Raw genomic sequence first — 15,721 nt, 5'->3', positions numbered from 1 at the left:
CTCCAGATCCATCTACTTTCCCAACTCTCAACTGTGGCCCTTGATTTCACAGACCCTTAAGTTCCTCCTCATAGCCTACTGTCACTGGAAACTAGTATTCCTGTGACAGATGCTTTGTGACCCAATTCTCATAATCTCCCTCATACTTGTATGATCCTTCAAGAGTAGTTTTGACTTGTTTTAGGTTGTGCTCTTGTTTAATCAGTTACAAAGAAAAAATAAAGTGTGGATAAAGTTATAGAGGAGAAGGAAATGGCAACCCAGTCAAATATTCTTGCCTGGAGAATCCCAGAGACAGAGCAGCCTGTGGGGCTACAGTCCATGGGGTCGCAAAGAGTCAGACACGACTGAGTGACTAAACAACAACAAAGTTATAGAGAGAACCACTCTACTACTGAAATATGCATGATGGAATGTTAACAGTCAAAGTACTGGTTCAAGCAGTGATATCTGTCTCTTTATGCTCATATGCATGAGTATTGAAAAAAAAATCACCATTATATTGCCAAAATCCAAATGTGAAATGGCTCTTTGATTTGCAGCTGTGACCACTGTATGCAGAGTCACTTGGTTCTCTACCCTGCCTCTCATAGACACTGTTGTCCTCAAGCTATTGTTCTAACTGGGCTCTCCTGCATCCTTCAGATGTTTGCCAGCCCTGTCCAACAGCTGCTAGTGTTTCCCAGCCATGCCCAGCAATGTTGTCCTCTCTTATAGCTGTGATAAAAGTGGTTTTTAAAAGGTTCCTTTTTTGCTTTCTCAGTTTATGGTTACTTCAGTTCTCCATTTGATAGGGGTTTGAGTGTTTATTGCCTACCATTGTATAGTAGGACTAGATTAGTCCAAGCATTTCATCAATGCAAGCAAACTGATAATGTTTTATAGCCCTCTGTCTAATTTAATTGTTGATATACGTTCTGGTTGTCCATTACTGCATAACAACAACTCCACACTTAGTGGTATAAACCAGCAACAATCACCTATTATTATTACTATTATTATTTCACATTTCTGAGGTTGACTGGATTCACCTAGGTACTTCTTGCTCATGGTTTCTTGTTCAGCTACATGCAGGAAGTTGGACTCATCTCAAAGTTTTCCTCACTCCCATGTCTCACGGTGGTGCTGGCAGTTGACTAAGACCTCAGTTGGCTGGAATTGTTGGCCAGAACATGAACATATGACCCCTCTATGTTGCCTAGACTCCATCACAGCATGGCAGTTAGGTTCCAAGAGCAAGCATCCCAGAGAGAAAAAGCCAGATGAAAGCTCTACCACCTTTTATAACCTAATCTTGGAAGTAACATGGCTTAACTTCTGCTATATTCTACTGATCCAAATAGCCATAGAAATTCACCTGGTTTCAGGAGAAGGGAATATAGACCACCTCTCTATGAGAGAATGGCAAAGTACATTTTAAGAAGAGAATGTAGAATGAGAGATATTGTTATGGCCATCATTAGAAAATAGTCTCCAACAATATACACTTTTTAAATTGCACAAATAATATACTCAGTGCTGAAAATTTTGAATACATATAGGTAGAAATTCTTTTTTAACGTTAAACAGGACTTATAATCTGATAAGGAAAATAGAAGCACAGTAAACTTTGGGGTGTTCCATACCTATATGAAAATCATATTTTCTAATCCCAGTGTTAAGATTCTTTGGTGTTTGTGCTGCTTCCAGATATAAAAAGCAGTCTGAGAGATAGTTTGATTGCTTAAATACTGAAAATTTTGAACATTTGATGATTAATGGGGGGTCAGAAAGATAAAGTATATAAAGACAAAGTCCTCTCAGAAACCTCAGTGGATGTTTATTCCACTTACAGAATGTTATAGAGAACTATTCCTTTTTAAAACTTCACTTAATTTGGAGCTTTATTCCACTTTGCCTTTCTTACCTTTGATATGTTTACTTTCCTGAATCAATTATAAGAATATTTTCAGAATTGCTTTCATGCCTTTTCAAAGTGTTCCATGTGTATTACCCCCATTTGATCCCCTGTAGTGCTGTCAGTCATTTGTAATGCAACTAGAACAATTAAGTAACAACTTTGTATTGTCATTTAAAATACTCATTTGCACAGTACAGCCTAAGAAGATAAAAGATGGTAAATCAATGTCATGGCAAATCACAAGGCCACTAAAACAGTATCTAAGAATATATATTGTAAGGGGAAATGTGCATAATATATTAATTTTAATATAAAAGCTGTATGTATATACATTGCAATATCTGTTGTTTCAATTACATGTGTGTATATGAAGAAAATGGCAAGAAGGTAGTGAGATTATAGATAATTTCATTTGCTTCTTTACGCTATTTTATATTTTCCAAGTTTTCTACAGTGAACATGTATTAGGATTTTAACTTAAAACTAAAAGTTTATACATTTAAAAGCAAGGTCAAAAGAAAATAGGAAGAGAAAAAAATCCTCAACACCATCCCTGATGAGGTTTGTATACATCCTTAATTTACCTAATTTTCATTATATTGCTGTGCATCCAACCATTTAACCAATCCTGAAAAGTAGAGTAACTTCCACTTCATATCTTTTGAGAGGTACATTTCAATTGACATAGTTATACTACCTGGATAGATCTCGTTGAAACATGATGATACTTACAAGAGAAACACAAAGCAAAGTGTTATCAACAAATTCTACTTGTAAAATTATAATGGCGGAACTGTATTACCAGTCTAAACTACTAAGAGTTGTGAATTTACACTTGATTCTACAGTTATATTTGTCATCAATATAAGAGAGTGGAATGGAGTTCTTTTTGAGATGGCTTAACCTTTTAAATTCACATTCCCACTTCAAATGACTCATTTGGTGAGAGCAACAATGTCACACGCCAATATGAATAGAAAAGAGGGAGCAAACATAAGAATGGAGGAGACAGAAGCAGCATTTTATAATTTATCAATATGTGAAAGCTTACAATTAGTTTTTATTTAAAAAATAAATACTGGAAGAATAAGTGGATGCTGTGAATATGTGGCAACAGACAGTACAATGGGCCCATGAACTGTAATGATGAATCAACCATTTGAGCTGTGAGTCAAAGTATAGCACATCTACTGCTATGTGTGAGTAGAAAAATAATCCTTGTGTTTCATTCCTGTCTTGCATTGCATTCATTTAACAGGTTTACCAAGTATTACAAAGGTAAATTGATATATTTTAACCAAATAAATGCAAATACTTATAAATTACAAAGGATAATTTCCAAGGATATGTGGGGGACATTTATTCAATCATCATATTACACATTTGCTATAACTCATAGAGAGAGTACCTCTTGGTTTTCCTTCTACCTGTCTGGCAACTCTTCACTCTACCTTATGAGTACCTCCTCCTCTCCCCTCCCTTTTTGATTTTGCTGCTGCCACAAATTCACATTCTGTCCTCTTTTCTTTTTACACTGGATAATCTTTTGGGGAGGTTCTACCTTCACCCAAGGCTTCCACCAATACTAATGACAAATGACTAACATCTATGTCACCAATCAGAATATCTCTTCTGTGTTTCAGACCCATAAATCCAACAACTTCTAGACACCTCATCTGAAAGTACCAGAAGGACTTCAAACTCACAGAGTCTAAAACTGATCTCATGATTTTCCCAACCAAACATGGCTTAACTTCAGCATCAGGCCTTCATTTTCTCTTTTGATTATAGAAAAAAATCCAAACTACCCTCTCCACGTCCAGTTGTGCAACTTTCAAACATTCAATTCAGCACTTGGGAATTTGGAGGGAATCATTCAATTGTTTAAAATTCTTCATTACCTCCCTATTATTTTCAAGACTGTTATTCTAACTGCCTAGGTCTCCAGTCTTAATTCTTATCTCTCACTTCAGTCCCTTACTGAACTACTTGCAATTTCTTGGACACAGGTAAAATTAGACCCTTTAGATTACAGGAAACGGAGACTAATTCTGTCCACCTAAGGTATTTGGAGTTGTTGCAAAACTTTTATTGTAGCAGAAAAGAATCTCACACAAAACTAGGAATAGCTGCCACTCAGGAGCTAAGGCATCAAGACACTTGGTCAACCCATAGAATCAAGCAACAAGATTCTATGGAACTTTGCAATAGTGTTCTAACACTATTCTTTTCACTCCATGCTATCTTTATCTTTCTGTATTACATCTCTTTCTACTAGCAATTATTTGATACTTTCCATACTTTGTTGAGATGCCAAAGGTACAGTCGATGATTGACACAATTAATTGTCACTACTTTTCTAGGCACAGTTTTGGGCCACAAATTTCCTCATATATTACTAGCCAGCCAACCAGGGTTGTCAGTTCTTGAGGCATTTCTAGCCATTAAGTGGCTAATGTTCACCAAGATGCCTTTCCTCAGGCTGGAGGATTGAGTTAGGCGATTCTCCTCAAAAAGAGATAATGGGCTTTCTGCTGTAGGCCCGAGTGGTCGCTGTCAAAATGGACAAGTTCACAAAACTTGGGAAGGTGATACTCAGTCAGACAGTTCAGTCACTCAGTTGTGTCCGACTCTTTGCAACCCTGTGGACTGCAGTACACCAGGCCACTCTGTCCATCACCAACTCCCGGAGCTTACTCAAACTCATGTCCATTGAGTTGGTGATGACATCTAACCATCTCATCCTATGTTCTCCTCTTCTCCTCCTGCATTCAGTATTTCCCAGGTTCAGGGTCTTTTCCAATGAGTCAGCTCTTCACATCAGGTGGCCAAAGCGTTGGACTTTTAGCTTCAACATCAGTCCTTCCAGTGAATATTCAGGACTGATTTCCTTTAGGATGGACTTGTTAGATCTCCTTGCAGTCAAAGGGACTCTCAAGAGTCTTCTCCAACACCAGAGTTCAAAAGCATCAACACTTTGGCACTCAGCTTTCTTTATAGTCCAACTCTCACATTCATACATGACCACTGGAAAAACCATAGCCTTGACTAGATGGACTATCATTGGCAAAGTAATGTCTCTCCTTTTTAATATTAATATGCTGTCGAAGTTGGTCATAACTTTTCTTCCAAAAAGTAAGCATCTTTTAATTTCATGACTGCAGTCACCAACCACAGTGATTTTGGAGCCCCCCAAATTAAAGCCTGCCAATGTTTCCACTGTTTTCCCATCTATTTTCCAGGAAATGATGGGACGAGATGCCATGATCTTAGTTTTCTGAATGTTGAGCTTTAAGCCAACATTTTACTCTCCTCTTTCACTTTCATCAAAAGGCTCTTTAGTTCTTCTTCGCTTTCTGCCATAAGGGTGGTGTCATCTGTGTTTCTGAGGTTATTGATATTTCTCCCGGAAATCTTGATTCCAGCTTGTGCTTCTTCCAGTCCAGCGTTTCTCATGCTGTACTCTGCATAGAAGTTAAATAAGCAGGGTGACAATATACAGCCTTGACATACTCCTTTTCCTATTTGGAACCAGTCTGTTGTTCCATGTCCAGTTCTAACTGTTGCTTCCTGACCTGCATACAAATTTCCTGGGAGGCAGGTCAGGTGGTCTGGTATTCCCATCACTTGAAGAATTTACCACAGTTTGTTGTGATCCACACAGTCAAAGGCTTTGGCATAATCAATAATGTAGAAGTATATGTTTTTCTGGAACTCTCTTGCTTTTTCGATGATCCAGCGGATGTTGGCAATTTGATCTCTGGTTTTCTGCCTTTTGTAAATCCAGGTTGAACATCTGGAAGTTCACATATTATTGAAGCCTGGCTTGGAGAATTTTGAGCGTTACTTTACTAGCATGTGAGATCAGTGCAATTGTGCAGTAGTTTGAGCATTCTTTGGCATTGACTTTCTTTGTGATTGGAATGAAAACTTAACTTTTCCATAGTCCTGTGGCCACTACTGAGTTTTCCAAATTTGCTGGCATATTGAGTACAACACTTTCATGGCATCATCTTTCAGGATTTGAAATAGCTCAACTGGAATTCCATCACCTCCATTAGCTTTTTTTCATAGTGATGCTTCCTAAGGCCACTTGAATTTGCATTCCAGGATGTCTGGCTCTAGGTGAGTAATCACACCATTGTGATTATCTGGATGGTGAAGATCTTTTTTGTATAGTTCTTCTGGAGAAGGAAATGGCAACTCACTCCAGTATTCTTGCCTAGAACATCCCATGGATGGAGGAGCCTGTGCAGGCTACTGTCCATGGGGTCGCAAAGAGTCGGACACGACTGAGCGACTTCATTTTCACTTTCACTTTCTGCGTATTGTTGCCACTTCTTAATATCTTCTGCTTCTGTTAGGTCCATACCATTTCTGTCCTTTATTGTGCCCATCTTTGCATGAAATATTACCCTAGTAGCTCTGATTTTCTTGAAGAGATCTCTAGTCTTTCCTATTCTATTGTTTTCCTCTATTTCTTTGCACTCATCACTGAGGAAGTCTTTGTTATCTCTCCTTGCTATTCTTTGGAACTCTGCATTCAGATGGGTATATCTTTCCTTTTCTTCTTTGCCTTCAGCTTTTCAGCATTACTGGTCAGAGCATAGACTTGGATTACTGTGACACTGAATGGTTTGCCTTGGAAACGAACAGAGATCATTCTGTCATTTTTGAGATTGAATCCAAGTACTGCATTTCAGACTCTTTTGTTGACTATGATGGCTACTCCATTTCTTCTAAGGGATTCTTGCCCACAGTAGTAGATGTAATGGTCATCTGAGTTAAATTCACCCATTCCAGTCCATTTTAGTTCATTGATTTCTAAAATGTCGACATTCTTTCTTGCAATCTCCTGTTTGACCCCTTCCAATTTGCTTTGATTCATGGACCTAACATTCCAGGTTCCTATGTAATACTGCTCTTTACAGCATCGGACCTTGCTTTCATCACCAGTCACATCCACAGCTGGTGTTGTTTTTGCTTTGGGTCCGTCGTTTCATTCTTTCTGGAGTTATTTCTCCACTGATCTCCAGTAGCATACTGGGCACCTACTGACCTGGGAAGTTCATCTTTCAGTGTCCTATCTTTTTGCCTTTTCATACTGTTCATGGGGTTCTCAAGGCAAGAATACTGAAGTGGTTTGCCATTCCCTTCTCTAGTGGACCACATTTCATCAGGACTCACCACCATGACTCGTCTGTCTTGGGTGGCCCTACATGATATGGCTCATAGTTTCACTGAGTTAGACAAGGCTGTGGTCCATGTGATTAGATTGGTTAGTTTTCTGTGATTATGGTTTTCAGTCTGTCTACCCTCTGATGGAGAAGGATAAGAGGCTTATGGAAGCTTACTGATGGGAGAGACTGACTGAGGGGGAAACTGAGTCTTGTTCTTATTGGGGGGGGGGTGCATGCTCAGTAAATCTTTAATTCAATTTTCTGTTGATGGGTAGAGCTGTGTTCCCTCCCTGCTATTTACCTGGGGCCAAACTATGGTGGAGATAATGAAGATAATCATGACCTCCTTCAAAAGATCCCATGCATGTACTGCTGCACTAGTGCCCCCAACCCTGCAGCAGGCCACCACCAACCCACGCCTCTGCTGGAGTCCTGGACACTCACAGGCAAGTCTGGGTCAGTCTATTGTGGGGCCACGGCTCCTTTCTCCTGGGTCTTGGTGCACAAGGTTCTATTTGTACCCTTCAAGAGTCTATTTCCCAGTCCTGAGTAAGTTCTGGCAGCTCTATGTTGGGGTTAATGGTGACCTCCTCTAAGAGAACTTATGCCATACCCAAGTCTGCTGCACCAAGCGCACCGTCCCCGCGGCAGTCCACTGCTGACCCATACCTTCACAGGAGATGCTCAAACACAGTTCTGTCTCAGTCTCTGTGGGGTCCCTGGGTCCTGGTGTGAACAAGGTTTGTTTGAGCCCTCTGAGTATCTCTGGCGGGAATGGGATTTGATTCTAAACATGAATTCGCCCCTCCTACCATCTTGCTGGGGCTTCTCCTTTGCCCTTGGACAAGGGGTATCTCTTCAAAGCCACTCCAGCACCTACCATCTTACTGCGGTTTCTCTGACCCCAGGTGATGCTGGTGAGGCTCTTCCTGGCCAGTTGCTATTCTGGACACAAAGTGATCATCGTGAAGAACATTGATGATGGCATTTCAGATTGACCCTACAGCCATGCTCTGGTAGCTAGAATTGTAGCTATCCCTACAAAGTTCCATGGGCAAGAAGAAAATCTCAAAGAGATCAAACATCAAGTCTTTTGTGAAACTGTATCATCACCTCATGCCCAAAAGGTTTTCTATCAATAGCCCCTTGGACAAAACTGTTGTCAACAGGGATGTCTTCAGAGACTCTGCTTTCAAATGGCAAGGCTCAATGAGAGGCCAAGGTCAAGTTCAAGGAGAGATACAAGACTGGCAAGAATAAATGGTTCGTCCAGAAGCTGTGGTTTTAGTTTTATTTCAGTCATTAAAAATACAAAAATAAATAAATAAAGGAGAGAGAGAGATAGTGGGCTTGTCTGCGACAACTAGCACATACAGTGGATAAAATAGTTACAGACTATGAATTGAGGTAGGCAAAAATATACATTTTATTTCTCTATAACTGAACTAAATCCCTATTTTGAAACTTTATTCTAGTGATAGCAAAAAGTCAGAGTTTGTTAATTTAAGGTAAGTCACTCAATTCAGGATTTTCTAGGTCAAAAAAGAGTTCTCCCTTACCACTTTTTCACATTTCTTAGTTTGGGTGCCATAAAAGCAACATCGGAGATGAAGAATTGGATTCCAATAGTTTATATGAGGTGTATCTTTGGAAACTAACAATGAGAGAGCAAAAAGACTGAGACATGGAAGAAGAAAAATCAGTACAGAATTTTTTATTGAGCTGTTGGCAATTGGGGTTCTATCCCACTGTGACCCCTTAATAGGTGGTTAGAATGCAACCCATAATTGCCTCTGGAAAATAGGGTGTTGGAACACTTATCTTTCAATGCTCACTCCGCATTGGTTTAAAATTTTTCCTGGAGGTATTAATTGCCCTGTACTTCTGCACTACCTTGCATGCAGGTTGAAAAAACCCCTATATCTTCAGAAAATGTCAATTTAAAAAAGACAATAAAGTATAAATCTTGTGTGCATGCTTGGGGTAGTTTTGCTGAGCATACAAGAACGATCCGCTGGAGTTGCAATTAATCTGAGGATTGCCAAAAGAATGTGATATGGGACACCAAAATGTTCTACCACAGTCCAGGAGAAAAGACATGGTGACCACTGTGTGACTGATATCCAGATGTCAGAATCTATCCACGATGGAATCTACTGTGACAATTAAGGCTCCATTTATCTAGTCTTTATCTTCTAGCTCTGCTCAGATTCTGATGCATCCTCATTTCCTTCTAGTCTCCAATTGTCAAAGAAATGCAGGGAAATCTGTGCCCTCCTTCCTATGACCATACAGCCCCATACATCCTTTACCATCTCTACCCTCAGCTCCTTCTTCTTTCCTCGCAGAGAGAGGTCTGGGATGGGGACTCAAGGAGCGGTTTTCAGAAATGAGACCTGAGGACCCATTGTCAGGGACGCACACCAAAATATATATCAATAATTGTGTCTCCTTCTGAATAACCAACAAATCACAGGAGAAATCAAAAATGAAATCAAAATATGCATAGAAACAAAAAATTAAAACACAACAACCCCAAACCCATGGGACTCAGTAAAAGCAGTACTAAGGGGACGGTTCAGAGCAATACAAGGTTATCTCAAGAAACAGGAGAGAAATCAATAAATAACCTAACTCTACACCTAAAGCAACTAGGAAAAGAAGAAACGAAGCACCCCAGGGTTAGTAGAAGGAAAGAAATCATAAAAATTAGGGCAGAAAAAAATGCAAAAGAAACAAAGGAGACCATAACCAAAATCAGCAAAGCCAAAAGCTGGTTCTTTGAGAAGATAAATAAAATAGACAAACCAGCAGCCAGACTCATCAAGAAGAAAAGGGAGAAGAATCACATCAACAAAATTGAAATGAAAATGAGGAAATCACAACACAGTACAGAAATACAAAGGATCATAAGAGACTACTATCAGCAACTATATGCCAATGAAATGGACAACTTGGAAGAAATGGACAAATTCTTAGAAAAGTATAACTTTCAAAAACTGAACCAAGGAGAAATAGAAAATCTTAACAGACCCACAACAAGCACAGAAGTTGAAACTGTAATCAGAAATCTTCCAACAAACAGAAGCCCAGGACCAGATGGCTTCACAGCTGAATTCTACCAAAAGTTTAGAGAAGAGCTAACACCTATCCTACTCAAACTCTTCCAGAAAATTGCAGAGGAAGGTAGACTTCCAAACTCATTCTATGAGGCCACCATCACCCTAATACCAAAACCAGACAAAGATGCCACACAAAAAAGGAAAACTATAGGCCAATATCACTGATGAACACAGATGCAAAAATCCTTAACACAATTCTAGCAAACAGAATCCAACAACATATTAAAGAGATCATACATCATGACCGAGTAGGCTTTATCCCAGGGATGCAAGGATTCTTCAGTATTCACAAATCAATCAATGCAATACACCATATTAACAAATTGAAAGATAAAAACCATATGATTATCTCAGTAGATGCAGAGAAAGCCTTTGACAAAATTCAACATCCACTTATGATTAAAAAAAAAAAACCCTCCAGAAAGCAGGCATAGAAGGAATGTACCGCAACATAATAAAAGCCATATATGATAAACCTACAGCAAACATGGAGAAGGAAATGGCAACCCACTCCAGTATCCTTGCCTGGAAAATCTTATGGACAGAGGAGCCTGGTGGACTGCAGTCCAGGGGTCGCAAAGAGTCTGGCATGACTGAGCAACTAACACTAACACTAACTAACAGCAAACATTAATAACCTCAATGGTGAAAAATTGAAAGCATTTCCCCTAAAGTCAGGAACAAGACAAAGATGCCCACTCTCACCACTAATATTCAACATAGTTTTGGAAGTTTTAGCCACAGCAATCAGAGAAGAAAAAGAAATAAAAGGAATCTAGATTGGAAAAGAAGAAGTAAACTCTCACTGTTTGCAGATGACATGATCCTCTACATAGAAAACCCTAAAGACTCCACCAGAAAATTACTAGAGCTAATCAATGAGTATAGTAAAGTTTCAGGATATAAAATTAACACACAGAAATCCCTTGCATTCCTATACACTAACAATGAGAAAACAGAAAGAGAAATTAAGGAAACAATTCCATTCACCACTGCAACGAAAAGAATAAAATACTTAGGAATAAATTTACCTAAAGAAACAAAAGACCTATATATAGAAAACTATAAAACACTGATGAAAGAAATCAAAGATGACACAAATAGATGGAGAAATATACCATGTTCATGGATTGGAAGAATCAATATAGGGAAAATGAGTATACTACCCAAAGCAATCTATAGATTCAATGCAATCCCTATCAAGCTACCAACAATATTTTTGAGAGAGCTAGTACAAATAATTTCACAATTTGTATGGAAATACAAAAAAACTCAAATAGCCAAAGCAATCTTGATAAAGAAGAATGGAACTGGAGGAATCACCCTGCCTGACTTCAGACTATACTACAAAGCTACTGTCATCAAGACAGTATAGTACTGGCACAAAGACAGAAATATAGATAAATGGAACAAATAGAAAGCACAGAGATAAATCCACACACCTATGGACACCTTATCTTTGACAAAGGAGGCAAGAATATACAATGGAGAAAAGACAATCTCTTCAACAAGTGGTGATGGGAAAACTGTTCAACCACTTGTAAAAGGATGAAACTAGAACACTTTCTAACACCAAACACAAAAATAAACTCAAAATAGATTAAAGATATAAATGTAAGACCAGAAACTATAAAACTCCTAGAGGAAAACATAGGCAAAACACTCTCTGATGTAAATCATAGTAGGATCCTCTATGACCCACCTCCCAGAATAATGGATATGAAAGCAAAAATAAACAAATGGGACCTAATTAAACTTAAAAGCTTTTTCACAATGAAGGAATCTATAAGCAAGGTGAAAAGACAGCCTTCAGAATGGGAGAAAATAATAGCAAATGAAGCAAATGACAGAGAATTAATCTCAAAAATATACAAACAACTCCTGCAGCTCAATTCCAGAAAAACAAACGACCCAATCAAAAAAATGGGCCAAAGAACTAAACAGACACTTCTCCAAAGAAGACATACAGATGGCTAACAAACAGATGAAAAGATGCTCCACATCACTCATTATCAGTTCAGTTCAGTTCAGTCGCTCAGTCGTGTCCGACTCTTTGCCACCCCATGAATTGCAGCACGCCAGGCCTCCCTGTCCATCACCAACTCCTGGAGTTCACCCAGACTCAAGTCCAACGAGTCAGTGATGCCATCCAGCCATCTCATCCTCTGTTGTCCCCTTCTCCTCCTGCCCCCAATCCCTCCCAGCGTCAGAGTCTTTTCCAGTGAGTCAACTCTTCGCATGAGGTGGCCAAAGTACTGGAGTTTCAGCTTTAGCATCATTCCTTCCAAAGAAATCCCAGGGCTGATCTCCTTCAGAATGGACTGGTTGGATCTCCTTGCAGTCCAAGGGACTCTCAAGAGTCTTCTCCAACACCACAGTTCAAAAGCATCAATTCTTCAGTGCTCAGCCTTCTTCACAGTCCAACTCTCACATCCATACATGATCACAGGAAAAACCATACCCTTGACTAGACAGACCTTTGTTGGCAAAGTAGAGAAATGCAAATCAAAACCACAATGATGTACCATATCACACCGGTCAGAATGGCTGGTATCCAAAAGTCTACAAACAATAAATGCTGGAGAGGGTGTGGAGAAAAGGGAACCCTCTTACATTGTTGGTGGGAATGCAAACTAGTACAGCCACTATGGAGAACAGTGTGGAGATTCCTTTAAAATCTGGAAATAGAACTGCCATACGACCCAGCAATCCCATTGCTCGGCATACACACTGAGGAAACAAGAATTGAAAGAGACACATGTACCCCAATGTTCATCGCAGCACTGTTTATAATAGCCAGGACATGGAAGCAACCTAGATGTCCATCAGCAGATGAATGGATAAGAAAGCAGTGGTACATATACACAATAGAGTATTACTCAGCCATTGAAAATAATACATTTGAATCAGTTCTAATGAGGTGGATGAAACTGGAGCGTATTATATAGAGTGAAGTAAGCCAGAAAGAAAAACACCAATACAGTATACTAATGCATATATATGGAATTTAGAAAGATGGTAACAATAACCCTGTATGCGAGATAGCAAAAGAGACACAGATGTATAGAACAGTCTTTTGAACTCTGTGGGAGAGGGAGAGGGTGGGATGATTTGGGAGAATGGCATTGAAACATGTATAATATCATATATGAGACAAATCGCCAGTCCAGGTTTGATGCATGATACAGGATGCTTGGGGCTGGTGCACTGGGATGACCCAGAGGAATGGTACAGGGAGGGAGGTGGGAAGGGGGTTCAGGATGGGGAACATGTGTATACCCATGGCAGATACATGTTGATGTATGGCAAAACCAATACAATACTGTAAAGTAATTAGCCTCCAATTAAAATAAATAAATTTATATTAGAAAAAGAGTCTACAAACAATAAATGCTGTAGAGGGTGTGGAGAAAAGGGAACCCTATTACACTGTTGGTGGGGATGCAAACTAGTATAGCCACTATGGAGAACAGTGTGGAGATTCCTTTAAAAACTGGAAATAGAACTGCCATACGACCCAGCAATCCCACTGCTGGGCATACACACTGAGGAAACCAGAATTGAAAGACACACGTGTACCCCAATGTTCATTGCAGCACTGTTTATAATAGCCAGGACATGGAAGCAACCTAGATGTCCATTAGCAGACAAATGGATAAGAAAGCTGTGGTACATACCCACAATGGAATATTACTCAGCTATTCAAAAGAATGCATTTGAATCAGTTCTAATGAGGTGGATGAAACTGGAGCCTATTATACAGAGTGAAGTAAGTCAGAAAGAAAAACACCAATACAGTACATTAATGCATACATATGGAATTTAGAAAGATGGTAACAATGACCCTGTATGAAAGACAGCAAAAGAGACACAGATGTAAAGAACAGACTTTTGGGCTCTGTGGGAGAAGGCAAGCGTGGGATGATCTGAGAGAATAGCATTGAAACATGTATATTATCATATATGAAATAGATTGCCAGTCAAGTTGCGATGCATGAGACAGGGTGCTCAGGGCTGGTGCACTGGGATGATCCTGAGGGATGGGATGGGGAGGGAGGTGGGTGGGAGGGTCAGGATGGGGAACACATGTACACCCATGGCTGATTCATGTGAATGTATGGCAAAAACCACCACAATATTGTAAAGTAATTAGCCTCCAATTAAAATGAATTTTTAAAAAACTGTGTTTCCTGACCCTGTAATCCTTTACACCAGTCTGTGAGAACCCTATCTAATTTAAACAGGTGGGGAAAACTGACATGACTTACTTTGTATTTTTTCATGTCTTCTATTTATGTCATTAACATTGTCTACTGAACCCTTGAGGCTCTGACTCTTCAACTCAAAATTTTTTACTCTCAACATTATCATCTCTTTGGGGAGATTCAAAGGGCTGTTTTGAGCCTAAAAAGCTGAACACTGACTCCTTTCTTTGCCCTTTGTATTTCTTTTGAAATAACTCTACCCTGATAAGCAATAAGCATAGAATATTCTCTCATGTTGGGTCTCCAGGAGCAGATCATGAGATGAAGATTTGTGTGTAAGTAATTTATTAGGACATGTTCTCCTAAAAAGACAGTAGAGGGATATAAAATTGGAATACAGAAAGGAAGGAGGCCAAGCAAGTGTGTAATATTAAGCTAAGTCTTATAAGAGGGTAACTTTGACTTTATCCGAGTCTATCCCCAGAGACAGTGGAGGTCACTTCCCAAAGTGATCCCCCTCATGGGACATGAGTTGGAATATTTATCCTCTCATCCTATCAGTAACTGGTTAAGAGTTGCCTTCTGGAAGAGGAGAAAAGAAGGGAGAGAATGTGGAGACTGGCATAAAATCCCAGTCTGCAAATTCTGCTCTGTCAGTATCTGTTAGGACTATGTTTACCATTATCTGAATGAATGATCAGTTTGAGAAACAAGAAATAATAGGGAAAGAAACACAGGATAATGTTTCAGAATATAATCATACCCTACATATTTGGTAGATTTAACTCCTGTGCCCTCTTGCATCACCATGAATTTTATAGGAGGATATTAAGTTTTGCGTACTCTCCTTTTCCTTCAGGTCAATTGCTCTTTATGCAAACCTTAGTCTCCCCAGTCACAAGCTCTCTTTCTCTCTGCTCTCATTATATCCTCTGAGAATAAGTCTGTCAACGTTGGGTTCCCCCTATTAGAATTTCTAGTCCTTAAGAGCAGAGACCAGCTTGTTCTTTTCAGTATGCTGCTGCTGCTGCTGCTGCTAAGTCACTTCAGTCATGTCCGACTCTGTGCGACCCCATAGACGGCAGTCCACCAGGCTTCTCCGTTCATGGGATTCTCCAGGCAAGAACACTGGAGTGGGTTGCCATTTCCTTCTCCAATGCATGAAAGTGAAAAGTGAAAGTGAAGTCGCTCAGTGATGTCCGACCCTCAGCGACCCCATGGACTGCAGCCTACCAGGCTCCTCTGCCCATGGATTTTCCAGGCAAGAGTACTGGAGTGGGGTGCCATTGCCTTCTCCTCTTTTCAGTATACACA

General features: G+C 39.6%; 1 pseudogene; it reads left to right on the top strand.

The window, feature by feature from the left end:
* Positions 1 to 4,461: 4,461 nt before the first annotated feature.
* LOC139181335 (large ribosomal subunit protein eL27-like) lies at positions 4,462 to 8,368 on the top strand (annotated as a pseudogene).
* The last annotated feature ends 7,353 nt before the right edge of the window (positions 8,369 to 15,721 follow it).

The sequence above is a fragment of the Bos indicus genome, chromosome X, assembly GCF_029378745.1.
Source record: "Bos indicus isolate NIAB-ARS_2022 breed Sahiwal x Tharparkar chromosome X, NIAB-ARS_B.indTharparkar_mat_pri_1.0, whole genome shotgun sequence".
In the NCBI taxonomy this organism is placed as follows: domain Eukaryota; kingdom Metazoa; phylum Chordata; class Mammalia; order Artiodactyla; family Bovidae; genus Bos; species Bos indicus.
Note: the sequence above shows the minus strand (reverse complement) of the source record. Positions and strands in the feature narration are given on the sequence as shown.